This window comes from Vicugna pacos, chromosome 34 (assembly GCF_048564905.1).
Source record: "Vicugna pacos chromosome 34, VicPac4, whole genome shotgun sequence".
NCBI lineage: Eukaryota > Metazoa > Chordata > Mammalia > Artiodactyla > Camelidae > Vicugna > Vicugna pacos.
The window spans coordinates 7,100,607-7,122,523 of record NC_133020.1 but is presented as its reverse complement, the minus strand read 5'-3'; the positions used below and the strand labels follow the sequence as shown (position 1 = coordinate 7,122,523).

The following is a 21,917-nucleotide window of genomic DNA, read 5'->3' as shown; positions in this document are numbered from 1 at the left end:
CACACCAAGGAGAAAAACAAAGCCAAGCAAAGAGATGGTGCTCGGGAAGGGGTCTGCTGTATCAGAGTTTAAAAGTCATCAGAGGAGACATTAATGAGAAGGCTGCATTTGACCAGACTTGAAGGAGGTAAGAGAACAAAATCATTGATTTATCTGAAGAGTGTGTGAGCAAAGAGCAACCTCAAAGGTCCTGAGGTGGGAGCTGGCCCAGTAGCTCAGACAAATATGGAGAAGGCGAGCGTGGCTGGTGGGGAGGGAGCAAGAGGTGGGATAGTTCATAATGTGTTAAAGGGGTAACCAGGCAACCGGAAAGACCAGGGCAACCTAGGCATTGTAAGGACATTAGTTCTTATTTCAAGGGAGGTACAGGAACCACAGTTTTCTACAACCTGGCGTAATCTGAGACATCACATGCTAACCATTTCTTTTCAGAAGTAGTTATAACATGTAAGTTTTAGAAACTTTTAAATATTATGGTACTTTAAAAAAAAAATCGTGTAAGCCTCAAAACCTAAAATGATAAGATGGGCCCAGGAAGTAAAGCTGAAAATGAGATTACTGAAACGGGGTTATCATCACTTCACTCAATTTCAATGAACACCTAAGATGCTACGTGAATTCGGTGACTTTCATATCGTGATCTGCTGAAAATCACTGATTGAATTCACGGTGCCAATAAGTGTAAACTGTTCAGCACACCAAACCAATGTGATTCTCTCATATCTTAGACAATTCACTTCTTTACGTAAACTAAGTTCATACAAAGGAAAAAAGGACGTGCATTGTTGACGTCAGCCGAGAGTGTTTCGCTCCGCACATGTAAGATGCTAGAACAAGAATGCGCTGTCGCGGTTTTAGAGATGTTTGATAAAGAAGCACTGAGACTGGGTGCCTGGAGGAAGGACGACATCCCGATAGCTAAGCTGCACGATAATCAGCATTGACTCAAATCAGGTGTTCTTGTGAATGATCAATGTCACAGACTAAGACTTGAGTTTCCTTTGCAGGAAAAACCTGTTCCGAAAGAACAAGGAAAAGCGGCTTTTTCAGCACCCATTCGACTGCAGTACTACAGGGAATAGCTGCAAAAATGCGCTGCTTTCTGGTCAGCTATAAATAAAGGACTTGGTCGGTAAACCCTCAGATTATCACTCCATTAAATGCTTAATGTTCAGAAGTTTGAGAAGCTTCCAGAAACCTGTAGCCTTTAAACAGGTGTTTAACAAGGAGGCTGATGTGAAGGAGGTAGGAGGGGCTGAACGAGTTCTGGATAGGGGGTTGATGATTTTTTTTAAGTTCTCTAAACACATTTCATATTTCAATGCTACACCCTTCTTTAAATGCCTGCAGGATGCAAGAAGAGGAAGCTGTTTTGTTTCAAAGGGAGGAACAGAGACCTGTGAAACCCAATTGTAATGGCCTTAGCCCAGTTAAAGATGCATTTCATAAGTCTGCAAGAAGAAACTAACATCTACTAAGCTTTCAACTATGTATGTCAGGCCACTCCGTGTGTGTGTGTGGGCGCATATGTGTGTATTATCATCCACACTCTATAGATGAGGAAACTGAAGAAGGTGATATTCTGGGAAGATACAGAACCTTAGGCAAGAACAGCAGTATCATAATTTGAGGTGAACACGGATGGTATAGGAATAGGAAGTGAGGAATGGAACATGAAGTCTACCTGAATTCACCTGCAGGAGATGCTGCTGTGCTCAGTCCACACAACTGAAAGTCTTCGCTTCAGTACCACTTGCTGTCCCAGCTGCCAGCAGTACCGAGCACGAACAGCTCACTGCTGAGCCCCTCTCCGGGCCCTCCCTCAGAGCTGCCTTGCCAAAGGCTCCACTCCTCCCCAGAGGCAGCAAATGTCTAATGATTGCTCAACGAGGAAGTACAAAGGACAGCCCCGACTTCATTTCAGGATGTCTCTGAAGGGCCAGCCCAGGTCCAGAGCTCCCCGTAGGACTGGCTGAGGCCCCTGTTGCCACTGCATCTCAGTTCAGCCTCTCCATCTGCCCATCCTGCTTCCTGCACTCCTTGTAGGCATTGTTCCCAAGAACAATTGTTTACAACAGTAAACCTCCATGACGCGAATAACAGGGGCTCAGAGTGTGTCCCCAAAGGAAGCTGACCAAAGACAGCACCACAGAGAGAATAAACACTAGATGATATGTTTCGTAGAATCTGAAAGAAGAGAGATTGAAAGGCAGTAGCTGATTCTACTGTTGGGGCCCATCACCATGGACTAATGTTAGTTTCAAATGCAATTCTCATTATAACAGGAAGCAAGTCACAAGTACTCACACTGCTGCGAAGAGCTTACCTGTAAGTTAGTTAGAACGACTGTGACTCACTGGAGTAAGTGAGGAATTGTCAATTAGTCATTTTATAGTGACTGTAAGGTGCCACGCAGCCCAGGCAGGCTACATGGTGGCCAAGCCTGCGTGGGATCAGACATGTCTGATTAACTTACTCCTTAACATGGTAACACAGTATGCTTGAGAAGCTTGTTAAATTTTTTAAAATTATGTAATTACATATGAGTCCAAGGAGAGTAAAAAAACAATGGCAACAGGAAAAAGTAAATTTCATAGCAACAGACTACCCAGTTTTGTGTAGATCCAAAGAGAGACATGGATTGTTAAAGAGATGGCTTTTGAGCGTTTAAGATCAGAAAACAGGGATCATAAGGAGTCAGAATGGGTTAAGGTGGTAATTCAAAGAGCATATCAGATATGCCATATCTGGGCTTCAGTTAAGATGCTGACTTCATGCTGATTTTGTTCAGGTCAAGACAGAGAGATAAGCTGGATAAGAAAATAAATCTGAGGTTATAAAATGTTGAACCACCATATCCAGAAAGAACTTCTACTTTAATTGATATTCGTTGGACAGAAAAATTTTGGTGGCTTCAAGTTCTGTTTCTATGTCTTCTATCTTGGCCTGGTGATCGGCAAAGGAAGGGGGCACACAGGGAGAGCTTGGGTTTCCAGGACGTGTTAGGTTTCCAGCAAGCACTCATGGAAACAGGGTTAGTTTCTTTTCTAAGGAGCAAATGCAGTATGGCAGGCACAACATGTTACCCAAAGAATTATCATCAGAATTGGACGATGCGATCCTATAAAAGACAACACCATGAAGTTACAAAGGAATCACAACACAGAGCCTAGCAGATTATGAAGACCCCAGAGAGAAGTGTGACTCAGAAGAAGTAACTGGGCCTTCAGCCATCGATATTTAGTAAATATTTACTGAGCATCTTCTATGTGCCAGGAACAGCTCTGTGTACTGGAGATACAGCTATGAACAAGAGATCCAACACCCTGGTACATTCTAACGGTGGGAGAAGCAGAAGGTAACAAATAAGCTAATAAATTATTAAGAAAATATCCCATTATGATGATTGCTGTAAGATAAATAAAACATGGCAATACCATAAGGAAAGACTGAAACGATTCCAAAAAAGGCCTCCCTGAGGAGGTGTCATTTGAGCTAAGATCTGAACAGCGAGGGAAAATCAGCCATTTGAAGGTATGAGGAAAGAACATCCTGGCAGAGAGGCCCAGCGTTAGGGAAGCCTCCTGCGGGAAAGCCTGACATCTCTGAGGAACAGAAAGGACAGCCGTGTCACTAAAACATACGGAGTGAGAGGAAGGCTCAGAGTGGAGATCAGAGAGAGAAGCATGTAATCATGGACTGATACAGGAACAGTGACATAATTGGTTCGTTTAGAAAGATCACTGGCTGCTGTTCAAAAAACCAAATATAGTGCAGGGGGTGGTGGTCAGAATGGAAGTTTAGAGACCAGGTGAGAGGTTACGGCTCTTGTCGGCAAGAGATGATGCTAATGGGAAACTCTAAGAAGATGAAATTTAATAAGGAGAATCATAAGATCTGTTTTTATACCCATAACCACCGCCCCCCAAAACAACAGCACAATATAAGGTTGGAGATTCATGCATTAGCAGCTGCACGGATTTTAAAGCACAGGGTAAAACCAAATGATCTGGGTACGTCAAAGAGACGTGGGAGCCAACTTGAAAAGGCTCTTACCTACAAAGCTGGACCAGTTTGTGCAACAAAATAAATCATGTACTATTGGATTATAATCCAAAGTATCAAATAAATATCCATGAGTCCACGCTGATATAAATGACTGAATAGATAAATAAATGGGGAAAAGAGACAAACCTCTGGTATCGAATTTCAAATAATTTACATATGTGCTCCTCCCCAAGGAGGTGGAGTTTAACTCCTTACTTTCTGAGTGTGGGCCGTTCTTCCAAAGACTACAGCATGGAAAGGGAGAAGAGCAGTAAATTGACAATGGGAAACCTCAGCCAGGTGATCCAGGTTAGTGTCATCGGTGATAAGTCAGGTTGACAGCATGTGTCCTTGACATGATGTGACGAGAATGGTACTTCACCTTTGGGATCTTTCTCCCCAAAATCCATACCCCTGCCCAACCACAAGAAAAACATCAGGCGAACACAAATTGAGGGACAGTCAACAAAACACCTGACTGTCAAGGTCACAGAAAACAAGGAAAAATCTGAGAAGCTGTGACAGTCCAGGAGAAGCTAATGAGATGTGACAACTAAATGAAATGTGCCTCCTGGATGGGATCCTGGAACAGAAAAAAGGGCATGTTCCCTAAAAACTAAGGAAATCCAAATGAAGCATAGACTTGAGTTAAAAGCAATGCACCAATGGTTGGTTCATTAGCTGTGCCGAACACATCACAGTATTATAAAATGTTGACAACAGGGGAAACCGAATGGGAAGTCTATTTTAAGTCTGTGCTATCTTCACCTTTACAATCCAAAACGATCGTAAAAATAAAGATTTGCTTTATTTGAAAAGGTGGTGGAGAGGGTCTTTGGATTGGTTCCCATCAACAGAAGCATGGTATATCTAGAAAACTGATGCCTAAGCCACTCCACTCAGCTCTGTTGGAACATAGCCATGGTGGCGTGGGGAACACAGGAATGCCAGGGCCGTGCTGGAGAGGGATGCAGAAAAAATGATCTGGAAACGAGTAACCAGAACGGACAGAGGGACTGAAGTCGAGTGCTTGAGAAGCAACTCAAAGTACTCCAAGGATATGCTTAACCTAGAAAACACAAAAGACACAATAACTATCTCAAAATACACGAGGGACTGTCACACAGATTGAGGATTTGCCCTTCCAAGTCTCAAGTTGTAGCATTTGGTAAAAATGGAGGTAAGATTACAAGTGGGAAATTACCATTTGAAGAAAACAAAGAACCTATTATAAACCTCGAGTCACTCGCCCTGGGAGGCAGCAGCGTGCCTTTCCAGTCCTGAGCAGTCCGGACTCTGCTAGAAAGACACTGTCCAGAACACTGTCGAGGACGTGCGTATCTGAACTCCAGAAGACCTTCCAGGTATTAAACACTACAATTTAATGCTTTCTTGCTTCTCTACCGGTACTTAATAAATGATGAGAAAACTGGTTGTGCCCAAAATCCAGGCTCCACTGTGGTAATGTGTATACTGCATTCACTTTAAATTTTTTATAAATTATAAATGTTTTATATACTTATTTGTTTTTTTAACCTTTTAAAATGTATTTTAACTGTTGGAGACCTTCTCAACTCTGTTAATGGAAGAATGTGGAAGAACGTACCCCTACCTCTCCAGCTCAGACCTCACTCTTGAAGTCAAGGCTCACCTTTTCAATGGCTCATTTGACCTCTCCCACTTGAATGTTTAATAGGCATTTCCAGCTTAATGTGTTCAAAACAAAACTTCGGATTTTCCATGCAGACCTGCACCTCCCGCAGTCTCCCTCATCAGCAAATACCACCAACCTACACCTAATTTCCTTCCAAATACCCCCTACATCCATTTCATTAGCGCATCCTTAAAAACTATATGTTGAATTGTCCCCATCTCTCCATCACGGCTACCTCCCATCATCCAAAGCAGTCCTTCCTAGACCGTTGCAATTGCTTCCTAAGTGGCCTCCCGGCTTCTACTCTTTCTCATTGCAAGTTAGTCTCCACCAGGCAGCCAGAGAGACCACACGCATGCACACACAGTCACACACACTTGGCCAAGCCCTTTCTTGCACACCTCCAATAGCTAATCGACATGCTTAGGAAAAAATTCTAACTCCTTACTCGGTGGCCTGGTTCTTACCAGTCTCTCTGAACTCTTCTTCCCATTTTCCTCCTTGCCAAGGCTCCAACCACAGTGGCCTCCTCTCTGTCCCCATAACCTCAAGTTCGTTTCCCCAGAGGGGTACAGTGCACCAGCTGCTCTCTCTGCTTAATACGTGTTCCCCACGATCTTCAAATGTCTGGCACTTCTTGCTACTCTAAAATAGCCATGAATGCGCTCTTCATCACGCCAGCCTGTTTCCTCTCTCTGCAGAGCACTTATTATCAGTTGACATTTTCTTGTTGTGTTGTTTACGTTTATATTGCTTTCGTCTGCGAGTTGTCTAAGAACAGAAACTTTGTACACCTCATTTTCGGCTGTAGCCTCAGCACCCCAAACAGGGTCTGGACTCTCATAAGCAGTCAGTAAATAGTCGTTCAGTGAATTAATAATTTTAAAAACACAAGTGAAGATGACATCCTCTGTCATCTGACTTGAAATCTGAAAGGGAGCTTTTCGAATATTTGAATAAGACCAATATAATAAACTATAATTCATGATAAGATTAACACATGATAAACACCAAATGACACTCATCTACGAGTCTTCTATGTTCCCCGAATAAATTCCCCATTGCACATTCCTGTCTCCATGCGTACATTTGCCCTGCTCCTCTGACTGAAATCATTTCTCCTGGAATGTTTTCTAACCTTCAATAAAATCTGTGTAAATATCATCATCTGTGAAAATATTATCCACTTTTAAGACCCAGTCCCAAATGCTACCTGCCTTTGGACGCATTCACTGACCACACAATTGGTATCTATCTTGTGTGTACCCCAAATACTTTGCTCCTTAATGACAACACTTATCTCAGTGAGGGGTCTGGGTATTATAGATAAGAATTTCCCAAAGTTCGTTCCACAGTACTCTAGGTCCTGAGATAATTTATAGAGTTCCCACTAGCTTGGGAAACATTGCAAACTACACCCACTTTAGAGGATTCACAATACACAGTACTATTCAAGAATATGAGAAGAGTTCCCCAGTAAGTAACGTGTGGGGTTTAACTTTCTGTAGCTCAGTTTCGTTTTCCATTATTTGGTTATAGAACCAATTGTCCTTTTCTTAAAGAAACATATCTATTAACTTTGCACAGAAGAGAGCTTGAGATTCACCTGCATGGCAGCTTAAGAGCATGGGTTTTCGAAGTTAACAAGTTGAAGGACTGCAGTTCTAACCTGGGCTCCAACAGTTATTACAGGAGAGACCGCAAGCAAGTAACTGATCCTCTCTGGGCCTCCACTTCCCCATCTTTAAATGGGACTTAAATATGACCACCGCCTAAGATTAGTATAAGGATTGAATCATAGTGGCATGGCGCCTGGTACCTAGCAGCCACTCTATAAGGATTTCTGCCATTAGAATATTAATAATTTCTATTACTGTTGTACCTCAGTGAGGTCAGGAATCTTAGGTGTTCACTTGTGAATCTTCCACAAGATCCGGCAGACATCATGCAAAGAGACTGAAAGGTTCACCAACCAAATGCTTTGGGCAGAATGTGGCCCAAGCACATGCTATGACTGGCTGGCACGGGTCCTGACTGCTTCTGGCCTCACACCATCCCTATTGCCCTATATAGGGCTCAAATCACAGACTGATGTTATCAGCCTTGTCCTCTAAGGCATTCAAGTTTGTAAATGCCTGGACGGAAGTCCTCAACTAATGTTCATTGAATTGCTTGCTCTCAGTGGGATTCTGACTTCCTAAAATTTCTCATCCACCAGAAACCCCATTCCGCCTCAAACCAATACCTAGACATTTAACATAGATCTCTTTCAAAAGAGTGGCTCACTAAAGCAATGACTTATCTAGGTTGGAAAGAAGGTAAAAATGTACAGTTTTAAAAATTCTCCAGTCTGATATGCACCTCATTTTCTTGCTTGGCCAGCGAGATAGTCCACAGGGCAGAAGAAGCCCAGAGAAAGAAGAGGTTCCTTGGGACCATCTGTTAACACCAGCTCCCGGAAGGAGGGAGGCTTTCTTACACGGAGGGAGCCGCACTGATGACCTCAAGAGGGCCACTTCACCCTCGAGTTTCTATGAAGTTTTTGGAATTTAAAACAGACCACTAAAAAGAACTTCAACAGACCATCAAGGCCGTCCCCTTGCCTGTTATAATATTTTTCTATTTCCAGGTTCGACGTTAAAGTGTGAAGGCTCAAGCTGCAAGAGAAATTGATGGGTTAGAGGGCAGGAAAGCTTGTGGGGAGAGAAGAGAAAGGAGAAGAAAAATCTGAGGATAAAGGAATTCGTGCCCTCCCAATTAACCTCACCCAGGACCTCAAAATTCCCAAGGCAACCTTGATTCTACCTTTCTTTCTTTTGTTTTCAGATATGGAATTTTTCCCAGGACTAACGTTACAATTGAGCATATTCTTCCTTTGATTTATGAGAACATGCAGGGAATATAAGGTCATGAAAGTTACCAAACCAGCTGGCTTCAATGCAAAGTAATTAAATAGAAAGTCTTAAAAACTTAAAATCCTTGCTAGACATGTTTCAGACAAAAAAAAAAGTTACATTTATTTTCCTTTACATTTGAAGTACCCACTTCTTACATTTTTAAAATATTTATTCTAGATTTACATTAACCTTCCCCCTGATGATGGGAGTGGACCTAATTCAAAAAAATCTTTAAAAGAGTAGAAATTAGAGCATCTGTATTTGTGGTTAAAACTATTAGTAGACAACCACATTTCAGGAAATACGTGGTTAGAGTAATTAGATAACCAAAAATGCCTGTTAGTTCAGAAAAGCAAAGTTAAATGCTGGAATTTTTTTTCTAAAAAAAAATAAGAAAAAAAGCCTGATTTCTTAAGAAGTTGAGCAAAAGTGCATGCTTAAGTGGTTATGCTCTAAACATGAGAGCAATCTACTCAGAGTGTCATTTAGATGTGGGTTTATAAGTTATCCATAGATTAAGAAAAATACTTACACCAAGCATTGTGCTATGCTATTTATTTTTAAATTTCTTTGATACTATCCTTAAATTGTCCTTAATAATACCTTACAGATCAGGGCCCACCCAGAGGCTTTCATGACCCCTCTACTCTAATACTGTTTTTAGGAAAAGCCAGACTCTTTGAAAAGGCTCTCTGGTTCTAGGTTTTGTAATTCCTTTGCAGCATGCATATTCAGATACACATGGTTAGACATTTTCCAAAGGAAAATTAGGTTTGAAACTATATTCCTACAGGTGTAAGCCTCAGCACACTCACAAGAGTAAATCAGTCCTCCTTCTAGCAGCAAGGAAATAGAGCCAATTTCTGGTAAATGGACATGATAGCCAATTAAAGGAAACCAACCAGTAGCAAGCTTAGATGGAGAAACATGAGCCAATTTTCTGTGACTCCTGCTTGCAGTACCAAAGGAGTGTCAACAGAGTGGCTTCAGGCGCTCATACTCTGTCAGTGTCTACATCTCTCTGACTGGGTATGACATAATAGCTCCCTCACTTTTGAAGGCTGAGTGTTTCCATTTTCTTGTATCCTATAGGCTTCAAGAGCAAAGGGAGTTGCCACATTACATTGCCCCAAATAAAACCATAGGGTAGTCAAACTAATCTAATTATCTGTGACCCAATTTGATAACACTGCTAAAAGCCATGTGAGAGAATATGCACTTCGTTTTCTCAGTCGGTCTGTTGTTTTATTAATTTGGATGAGAAAAAAACCCTTTCACACCAAAAACGTACCTGCTTAGGTATTTCGTACCTATACTTGAACTACTGAGAAAGCGTGCTCTATCTACCAGCCCGTGGAAAATGTAACGAAGAGAGACATTGTCACAAGTCTCCATAAAGGTCTGAAAAATTCTAAAGACTGATCCAGTGTCATTTTCACATTTAACAGTCCAACTCAAGCAGGTAATTCTCAGGTGACTAATAAAACAGATTCAACTGTTGGTTCATCAGAATGAGGAATGTTACTTGCTTGTAGGTCTTGCCATGAAGTTGGACACAGTGTGAGTTTTCCACTTGCTTCTTTCCTATCTCACTTTTATCCCTCACTCGACACTATTCACTTTGTCCTCTGCCTCAAATATACAAACATGTGGCCAGTTGCGGTATTTTAAAAAGTGATTTCGCGTTCCATAAGAACAGAGACGCACACATTTTTAAGGGTATCACTTTCATTCTAATCTTTCCAGTTTTAAATTTGCTCCATCTTTGGAAGCAAAAGACTTAATTCAAAAACCTTCATGTTTTTTAATCTCTTATCCAATGTACTGTCATTCTGAATTGTTAATGTTTCTAATGAGTAAAATTATATGCTTGGAATGTACCCTTCAACATAATGGCATTACAACTAAATTTTTATCTGAATTATGTTTATGGTAATAATAACTAACATTTTTTTTCACGACGTAGGTTAAAAGTCTGCAGCCTCTAATTTGACAGGAACTCTATTATCACTTTCTGCAAAATTAGACAGGGAAAAAATATTAAGACATCTAAAATCTGACACAAATAGAAATCACTTTCTCTCATTCTCCTTTTTTTAAACAAGAAAGATGATTATATGCTGTTTGACATCCCATTTTCAGGCCAGCTAAGAGGATACAGAGGTTCACACTATATCTGTTCCACCAAATAAGACCACTGCCAAGACCGATGCAAGAATGCGCTGGCATGTTTGAACACACTGACTTTCTTTAGATAGTAAAGTCAGCTTTACCTCCTTGATGGTCATATGCATTCAGCCCCTTCTGTTTCAACGAACATAAAAATACCTCTCAGTCCAGAGGTCTGATCCACAGCACATCATCTGTGAAATACACCATCCTAAAACTTGAGAAATGATCAGCTAATTAAAGATGGGTGAACAGTATTGAGGCAGGAGGAATTCTCCTATTCCAAACTATAATATAACCTGAGCAGAATCAAAAACTTCCAAAGCAGGCTGATTTTCTCAGTCACTTATAAGACTATTACCATTTTTTAAATGTCTCCCACTGTACCTGAGCATTTTTTTGTCTTGGTCACAACTGCAAATGAAATTCCAAAAGCCAAGGCTGTTCTGCATGGTGCCTTTGGAGAGCTTTGTACAAGAGAGAGCCCTTGAAAATAGCACCAAAAGTCCGTCCTTCTGCGAGGTTCAGCGAGGATTTATCAGAATGTTGTGATAAATTTCATGTCAGAAAATGCATAAGCAGAGCCTGCACTGAAAGTAACACCCTCGAATACACCCGGAGATTCTAAAGTTTAGCAGGTCCCCAAAAACATCTCTGAAAAAGACCACACTCCAATAAAGACTACTGTTCCACTGAGTATGAGTCCATGACTCTGGGATGCTGGAAAAATTATCTAACCTCGGGCAGTAGAGGCTGTGTCAGATCCCCCTCCAAGACCGAGGCACTCATTCTAGCTGCCAGGAAGTCTGGCTGCTGCTAACTCCCAAGTGATTCCTCCTCAGGACCTGACCCCATGAGAGGGAAGGGGGCTGCCTTGCCCAAAGTTGTGCCCCTAGAAAGCGTCTGGGGAGTCAGAGAACCAGCACTCTTGCCTCAGTGGAGAACATTCTAAGGGGCCCTGCAGCGCCCAAGCCTGCATGTGGATCAGCCGGTGGACCAGCTGAGGCCTGGGTTGTCACTGTATCTCAGTCCAGCCCCTCCCTCTGCCTCCTCCTGGGTGTCGATCCTGAACACACACCCACTCCCTGACCCAGCACCGCAGGAAACTCGACCCCCCGGAAACATGGTAAAAGGAGGAAGAAGGCAACAAAGAAATAGTACAGTTCAACTTTACTTCTTTTGTAAAAGCAAGGAAACGTCAACCAAGAACAATTAAATAATTTTCATTGAATCAACTATCTAGTTAGTCCCAGGACCAGATCCTCTATCTTTTGGCTTACAAGCGTGTGTTCGTTTTTTAGCAGAAACTGTTTTCCTCAACAGACTTTTAACTAGACTTCACCTAACAAAATCACAGCTGAGCTTAAATCTGGCCAAGTAAGAGTTAACAGTTTTTCTCTTTTCAGCATCCTACATGCAGTTTTGTATTTCTAGACACCCTACGAAAGGAGGAGAATGGTCTCAATGAGTTGGAGGGACTTAGGGGATCAGGGTGATTGAGGTGGAAACTTTTTCCCAAATATCTACAGGCACCATGGTAGGAGCTTAACATGGTACCTTACTTAATGTTCACAACAACTCAGTGAAGGAATATTCTTTTCTTCATTTTACAAATGACAGAAACTCCTAAAAGGCAGTCCAGTGAGGTCACGTGAGATTTGACTACGAAGCCGCTGGTGTGTCCCTTCACCCCAGTGCCTCACTGGTACTACAAATAAACAAGATCTATCCTCCCCTTGGTTCCCCGTGTTTGTAAGTGTGACACCTCCATTATTATTTACCTTCCTGATTCTTACCAATTTAAGCACAGCATCATTATATAGTATACCTGTTAACTTGACTCATCATAAATAAAAATCAATAATGCCACATTTTTCAGAATGCTGATTAGCATTTATGATTTCAGAGTGCCAAAAGACATCATTTATTTTGAAGGATTAGCAAAGCTAAGACGCATTCTTATAGTGTTTTTACCAGTATAAAAAAATTTACAATGACATCCCTTAACTAGGCACTTAAGAAATCATTTGGCAGTTTCCTTTTTGCCAAATGCCATACATTGTTTTAATGTCAGGGAGGAAGCAAAAGTTATTTATAGATTGAAATATAACACTATTAAAGCTCAATCTTATACACAGCAACACATTCCAAATAGAGTTCTCAACACCACATTTTAAAGCGCAAATCACTGTATCCAATATCAGCATATGAATGTCTTCTTCTTAATAGAATACCAGATGTGTGACAAAGACTCTAAAAGGGGAGACAGTTAAAAGAAAAATCCCATGTCAATGATTTATTTTTTTACCTTAACCCGAAAATTAATTTTTGTGATTACACTTTTATAACCTGTTTTTTCAACATCTGTGATTTACTGGAGAATGCTAGTCAACAGGAGCCCAGTTAAATGTGAGTTTATAACAATGGATATTGTTTTTAACAGTGCTAGGCTTTGACATTTTAGTTAATCTGAGCAATTTTTTAAAAGATTAGCATTTCTTATTTGTGTATAAAGACACAGCACATTTAGCCTTGCGGGACTGTGTTTTCATAGTAAGATAAGCCTTTGCATAATTCTATTTCTGCAGAATTCTGGTATATGTAGTTTCATGAGCACAACCAATTTTTACACTTTAGTTTAATGAGGTGGCTTCTGAATTCCATAAACAAAAGGATTTTAAATCTAACAATTTTTAAAATAAATAAGCCTAAGAAAAAATAAAGCAGGTTTAATGCAAACTAATTATTACCGTAAAAGTGTTACAGTTGACTCTCATTCTTGCAACACAGAACAATGTGTCTTATTTGTTTCCAACACAGCATGACATCTTGAGGTTTATCAGCTGGTTTTATTTTATGTTAGGCTTAAAAATCAGGAGGCTTTTACAGACACAGGAAGACAAGGTGAAATGAGAGCTAAGATATTAAAAGAGTTCTCTAAACTCCAGAATACTACTTTCCGCTTGTATTCTACACTGAAATAAATGTTAATTCCTTCTTAAATAAGGTTGCGAGATAAAATACAACACAACCCCGGTAAATTTGAATTTCAGATAAACAATTTTTTTAAGTGTGTCCCAGGCAATATCTGTATTGTGCATATGAATCACCTGAGCATCTTTGTTAAAATGCAAGTTCTGATTCAGCAGGCCTGCGATGGTGCCTCAGGGTCTGTATTTTTATTTGCTAAATCTGGCAACCTCTCCTAAATTACTTTCCAAGAGAAGAAACTGCTGAAGATAATATTGTTAAATGCTCATTGGTGGACTAATATTTGCAATTAATGAATTTGGAATGATGAATTTGTTTTTATTTACCTATTTTGGTTCTGTGTTGTCTCTAGAAACTCCAGATTAATAGCAAAAATTAAAACCCTGAGGAGGGTTTTGAAAATATTATTTATAACATTATCATCTGTGTATTTTTTCCCCATCTTCACAGGTCCATTATCTAATCAGTGGTATTCAACCTTGGCTGAACATCAAAATCACCTAGAGACCTTTTAAAAATCCTGATACCCAGCCACACTCTACTCAATTAAATGCTAATCTCTGGGGCCCAAGGGGACCCAGCCAGAGATGTTTTTAATCTTTCCTGGTGATTCCCATGTCCAGCCAAAATTGAGAACCTGCCCCAAGTCCCTACTATACAGAGTGTGGTCTGGGAACCAGCAACATCAGGCTCCACTGGCAACTTGTTAGAAACACAGAATCTCAGGCCCCACCCTGGGCCTTCTGAATCAGAACCTGCATTTTAACAAGATATCCGGATGATTCATTTGCACGTTACAGTCTGACAGACACTACTCTGAATCATTTAGAGATAACAACTAAACAGGGCCACTCATAACTTTCACTGTGTTAGGAACTGGAATTCTAGAATACTCCAACATAGCAAAACTTGTCTGGTTAAGTGCAATTACTGTAGCAGGGGCCAGAAAGAAACCATCAGTCCTGTCCCAATGCACGTCACTTTAGACGTCCAACAGAAGTCATATGAACCATCCAAAGGGACCCTGATTAGAATGCTGGTATCACTTCCCTAAGGACAGCAGAAGTGATGCCAGCCATAACCCCACAAACCAAGAAACCAGTATCTAAATAGCCATACTGCTTCCTTTTCGCTCAATCTCAACTCTAGTCAATAAAGCTATCTTTCTTATAGAAACATGCAATCACTATGCCCTAGTGAAGGTCCTTTGCCTCCAAAGTGCTGGTGTATCTTTAGTGATCACTTACGTGTACTTTTTCCAGCCATGAATTCAGTTTTTTTGTATATGTTACATCAAGCAACTGAGTGCTTTTTCCAAATGAAAGTGCCTTTAAAGAAGCCAAATAAAGTAACCTCCTAAACACAGCAGAACCAAGTATCCATTTTGAGGCTGGAATCTAGGTGCTGTGATTTGAAAAGTGTCCAGAAGGCTTCCTGTCAAACTGTCTTCCCCACTTGTAACTGGAGTTCTCTGATTACCAGTAAGTTTTTGTGTTAAGTAATGTCCTCTGCTTCTCCAGATAAATAAAAATGCTGTATTCATAAGATGATAACTCGTTTATTTTCTCAAATCTTAATGTTGAATTAATTTATCAAATTAGGTTTTTTTTTAACCTAAAAGGTGAGATGAATGAGTTCTGGGTTACTTGAAAGGGGAGAGAACACAGAAATAAGCAGGCAGAACAGGATAGAAAACCAAAGAAAAACTTTGTCTGCAGCATCATTTTGCTTCCTACTCTGCCTTGACTAATACCAAAGGACTGCACTTCCATCCCAGATGAGCAAGAATTCATGCTTCGGCGAGGAGCATACAGCTCAGTGGTAGAGTGCAGTGCTTAGCATGCACGAGTTCCTGGGTTCAATCCCTGGTCCCTCTGTTAATAGTAATGATAATAATTATAATAATAATAAACAAATAAAAGAGTCAGTAAACTTAACTAACCTCCCTCCCAAAAAAGAATGCTTTACGTTTATATACGCAATTTCATTTTGTAATTCATTTCTAATTCATCTGAACTATGAAAGAAGAACTATTTCAAGAGGGTAGCCAACTGCTGAGTTTATCTTTAAAAAAATTTTAAGGGAAACACAAGACATAGTAATTTTTAGTTTTCATACACTATGTATCATACTTACAGGAGCATGGAGCTGAAAGAGAAAAATTGAGGTTACATAAAGGGTGCCTTTGAGTGAATAAAGATTTCTGAGCATAATTTTAGTTTTATTTTATTTCATGAAGTGAGCAAGAGAAATTTTGTCTGCATCAATGTAGTGAAGGAGTTTCTCATCTCAAAAGCCTATCTGTATTGATATCAGAAAAGGGTAGGGGTGCAAAATGACAGCAGCTGGCCCGCCCTTTCACCTTTCTAACAGGGCTGGTGGCAGCAGTGAAGTTTAATCAATGCAATGGAAGTGACATTTTGCAGTCAAACCAAATTAAATGGAAATGAAAGGAAAATCGGAGGTCCAACCTAAAGGCTGTTCCTCTTACCACTGAGGTCATCTCCATGGCAACTAAATGCTACAAATGTGTAGAGTAAATCCTTAACAAATCTGCAGAAAGCATGTCCAATTGAATATGATAGCGTCTGTCACTGTACTTTGTAGCTTTCTAAAAGCTTACATTAGAAGTAACAAAAAGGACTCCAGCCAGCCAGCATGGAGGACAGCACAATTAATGTGACCACTCCTCAGTGACAGGGGTGCTCAACTTCTGAAAGAAGGACCTCTAAGTAAGTGGGCAACTTAAAGACAGACCAAGTTAAGTGGATTAGGTTCAAATGGCAGTGTTTTCCAGGACTGTTTTTACTTGGATTTATTCAGTTCAGAAATCTCCCTGGTCCTCACAAAAGCACTCTCACATCATGAGGGATAATTTGTATGGGGTTACACCTGAACATTCCTTTTTCTTTTCTCCAGTACTCCCTCGGAGATGCATTTTCCCCTCTTTTTTTGAGGATGTGTTAAGAGCAGATGGATGTCAGGGTTGCGAAAAAGCAACAATGTACTAGTCCTGGCAGGACAAGGGCAGTGGGAATAGGTCTTCATGGACTTATTCTGGAAGCACAGGCTCTTTCAGAAGACTTGAACTTGTCCCTTTATGCCCCTAGGTAATTTACTGGGTACCATGTGACCAGTCCAAACTGACCCGGGTAACCTGGGATTGGCCTCCTGTTGCAGGCCACATTTTGTTGGAGACAATACACTGACACCACCAAATACACTTGCCCTATATTGTGTACACGCATTAGAGGCTTGCTCTCCTAAAAAAGCATGAATGTTCAGGCATCTGTGTATGTCTGACTTAAGATTTGGGTTCCCTCTACTAAATGTCAGTACATTTACAAAAGAAAGAATAAGGATAAACATCTAAGTATATCACATTGGCCCAGTGGTACCAGGGATATGTACTGAATTCACTGTATGAGCTGTACAACAAAAAATGTTATTGTGCATAAAGACTTACTGCACTAAGTCTAATGTGCTCTGAGCTGGTCATTTAAGTAAGCCATAAAAGCGGCCTCTGTGATTCTTGCTTTGAACACACTGAATCTGGAGTTCGCTCGTGATGCTGTCACTGTACAATATGAAAGATGTCCACAGATTTATACCTTAGGTAAGAGAAATGCGAGGCTGACAATTTGATATGAAGTGACAGTTTTTGCTCAAATGCATAAAACCATGGGCCATTACATTCTGTCTCTAATAAAACAGCAATTCACTCTAATTTCAAATAAGAAATTTCTGCTTTTTAAAAAAATTTTTTTAAATTGAAGTACAGTCAATTACAATGTGTCAATCTCTAGTGTACAGCACAGTGTCCCAGTCATGTATATTCATACATATATTTGAGTTCATATTTTTTTCCATTAAAGATTATTAGAAGATATTGAACATAGTTTCCCCTACTATACAAAAGAAACTAACTTCTGCTTTCTGATTGGTGGTGAAAACAGCAACAATGTTAAGATAACAACAGTACTTTACCATAAATGTATCATAAATTATCATCTTTTTACAGTAGCACTAGTTTACTTCGGTTTGGGTGGTATGGCTATTAATTTTCCAAAATCTATGTAATAATAACAATAAGACCTGACTTTCATTGAACACTAATTCTGACAGGAATGATAGCCAAGCCAAAAAAAAAAAGAAAAAAAAAGCCTGTTTCTCTTTGAGATAGCTTTCTTTCACGTAGCACCAATGTTTTAAGGTTTATAATAAGCACAACCCAATTTTATCTCATATTATCATCCCCATAAGATTACTCTTCAGTCTAATATAATGGAATAGTCTCTGCTCTTGGAGACTCTAACCCAGCTCAGTTATTAAGAGTATTTTGGGTTATGCCATTGACCTCTCTCTTGCCAACATCCTCAGATGTAAAATGAAGCTTATGCTACTGGCCCTTCTTACCTCATAGGATTACCTGAGGATACAGTGAGGTAATACGTGTAGAAGAGCTCTGGACAGTATCCAACAATATACAAGCTATCTATCACCATGTTATTATATTGGAAAGACATTGTTACTCTTTCACATGACCATTTTTTGTAATGTTAAGAATATAGCCAACTACCCATATCTACATTTTGGTAACAGAGTAAGCCTGGTATCAACTGAGAACTTCCATTTTCCTAACTGTATATAGTTCCCAGTCAAAATTAATTCTCATTTAGTAATTCCATGTATAAAATTTGAAAGAAAATATAATAACCTAAATGAACACCATGCAATGCGCTTTTCCAAAATTGTTACCTGGTATCAGGCTATTTCCTCAGGATTAGTGTCTATTCCTAAAGTCAAATATTAACAAAGAAGAAAAAAGGCTTACTGGGGTCTTTGAATACTGAGTTCTGGTAAGTTTTTGTTGCATTAGACCTTTCTGATCATTAAATGAGACAGAATAATATATGAAAGAGGACCCCTCCCTGCCCTAAGGTTGTTTTCTCCTCTTGACTACTGCTTAAAGATTTCAAGCCATATTTACATTTTTCCCAAAGAAGACAAACAGATGGCCAACAGGTACATGAAAAGGTGCTCAACATCATTAATCATTAGGGAAATGCAAATCAAAACCACAATGAGATAGCACCTCACACCTGTTAGAATGGCCATCATCAAAAAGACAAGAAACAATAAGTGCTGGGGAGGATGTGGAGCGAAGGCAGCCCTTGTGCACTGCTGGCAGGAATGTAAATTGGTGCAGCCACTGTGGAAAACAGCATGGAGGTTCCTCAGAAAATTTAAAATAGAGCTATAATATAATCCAGCAATTCTACTTCTGGGTATTTATCTTAAGAAAATGAAAACACTAACTCAAAAAGATATATGCACCCCTTTGTTCACTGCAGCATCATTCACAATAGCTAAGCTATGGATGAATGCATAAAGAAAATGTGAGATATATATATATAGAGAGAGAGAGAGAGAGAGAGAATATTATTATTATTGAGTCATAAAAAAGGAATGAAATCTTGCCATTTGTGACAACATGGATGGACCTTGAGGACATTATGCTAAGTGAAAGAAATCAGACAGAGAAAGACAAATACCGTAATATCTCACTTATATGTGGAATCTACAAAACAAACCAAAAAACCACGCAAACAAACAAACAAAAATGAGCTCGTGGATACAGAGAATGATTGGTGGTTGCTAGAAGTGGGGAGAAGGGAGTGAAGGGGGTTAAAAAGTACCGATTTCCAGCTATAAAGTAAGTCAGGAGGGTGTGATGTACAGCATGGTGACTATAGCTAATCACACTGTTGCTGCATGTTTGAAACTTGCTAAGAGAGTATATCTTAAATGTTCTAATCACAAGGAAAAAAATTTATAACAATGTATAATGATGGCTGTTCATAAGCCTTACTGTGGTGATCATTTCACAATACATATAGTGAATCATCACGTTGTATATCTGAAACTAATATAATGTTATATGTCAATTACATCTAATTTTTTTAAAATAAAGCCCAATTTTATTTTCCTTTGTAACACTTTTGCCCCACCTTCAGCCATAGAAGCACATGGGGCTGCTGGATGTGTTTTTATCAATTGCAGAGTCTAAGTATTTCAATTGCTACCCTCTACGTACAGCTGAATTTGAAAACAAAGGCAGGAAGCCGTGCTGTAGATTATCACACATCACACTCTCAAGGAAACAGAACGACAAGATTTAAAAGTTACTATGTCATATTTACTTTGGAAATTGCCATTATAACTGAAATACGGTTTGACAACACAGCTTTAAACTTCTCAACGCTCAGAGATTTTATCTAACTAATAAACTTGTGGCTTTGCAAGCCCACAAAGCTCCGGCGATAGCATCTGATTTGAAAAGGGTGTGAGCTTGCCAGGTGGAAGGAAGCAGATGCGATCTGCGGATTGGTGAACCGCAAAGTGTCTTGTCTATTTTCAGAGATTATAGGGATGGCACCGGTGCCACTGGTTAAGATGGCAAATTGATTTCTTCAATAAACTAGTGCTCTCACTCGCTCACCACAATTTTCTAAAATTGCCCTTTTGATCTGACGCTTCCAGTCCTGGTCAGGCGTCATTTTTTATTTCGGAACACTGAAATCTATACTCTTTAGCTATCTTTTTCCTGACATGACCAGAAACACAGACCTTCCTCTCCTCGTTCACGCCACTGAAATCGAATACATCACTCTGGATTTGCTCACGTATTTACTGGCTTTTTGAAAAAAATTAAAAAAATTTAAAACGGATCTAAAATTTCATCAGTTTAAAAGAGTGTTGGCGAGTATGGGTTACCTATTTGGCAGTCATGGACAAATTAGGGACAGTTTCAGATAAGAGGTTTAGATTTTTGGCTTTCCTCTGATGGAACGTGGAATCTGTACCCTGGGAAATGACAGAAAGTCAGTATTTGCAGAAATATACATACGGATGTGTGTCTGTACGTGCTTACACAATATGTGGGCATACACTTCTACGTACTTATTATATTCAGTCTTTTGGGATGCGGAGCTTGTGTTTGGTTTGTTTTGCCTTTTACTACTACTGCTACTTCTAGTAAAAGTTAACATTTTTTGGAGAACTTATTACACACAGGCACTCTCCTAATTACATGTATTAATAAAAATGCTATGAGATAGGAAATATTATTAGCCCCATTTTACATAGGGGGAAACTGAGGTGCAGAGTTTAAATTACTTGTCTGTGTCTAGCTAGTAAAATGGGCTAGTAATGTGGGTGATTTCAAAGGGAACCATGTTGACATGAAGACCGAAATGAGAAGCATTTGGAAAATATTCCTCTTCTGGCCTTCTAGTCAATGAAGCATTTAGGTTACAGAGCACCACTGATAATTCTAAGGTAATCTTACAAATAGTGGCAGTGATCACAGTATTGATAGACATTTTGGTGATGGTACTGATAACAATGATCCTGTCTCTTATTGAATGAGCACCTGGTGCCAGTAATTGTGCCAAGAGGTTTATATCTCATCTGATGCTCAACAATGCTGTGAGGCTGGTAGTGCCCCTCATCCTTCTCCCCTTGATGGGAAAACTGAAGTTCAGAGAGGCTAAAGAGCTGGCTCAGAGTTATACACTAATAAGTGACAGAGGCAGAATTAAACACAAACTTTCTAACTCCAACACTCTCACTCCTAATGGTTACAGTGCTCTGCTTTCAAATTAACAATCATTGCTAACACTTACTGAGCACTTACATGCTAGGCACTGTTCTATGTGCCTTTACCCATTATTTTATTTTCTTAAAAAAAAAAACTACGTTGTATTTTATTCCAATTTAGAGATTTAGAGATTTATTTATTCATTCAATCAACCCTTTTATTGGGCACATCAAGCAGTCCCAGTTCTGTGTTGGTTGCTGAAAATACAATAGTGAGAAAATACAAGCTTGGTTCCTATCCAATGAGAAACTGAGGCCAGGGAGGACAGTTAACTTGCACAAGTCACAGAACAGGTAACTGTCACATCTGGGACCTGAACCCAGACAGACTGCTAATCATGTATCTTTTCAGCAAAGCTGCATCATTGCAACAGGAGTAAAGGAAACTTCAGGCAAACAATTCAACTACAAAACTAAATTACATCAGGCAGGGGTCAAATGAATGTAAGATATAGATCAATTTGGCAAACATCAACCAAAATGCTGGTTAAGTGTTG

The 21,917-nt window shown here is 39.7% G+C and overlaps 1 long non-coding RNA gene across 1 annotated transcript; it reads left to right on the top strand.

Moving 5' to 3' along the window:
- The first annotated feature begins 362 nt into the window (after positions 1–362).
- Positions 363–1,143, top strand: LOC140691255 (uncharacterized). The gene is made up of 2 exons (XR_012066831.1): positions 363–447; positions 1,008–1,143. It is a non-coding gene; the product is annotated as an uncharacterized lncRNA (long non-coding RNA).
- Positions 1,144–21,917: the final 20,774 nt, after the last annotated feature.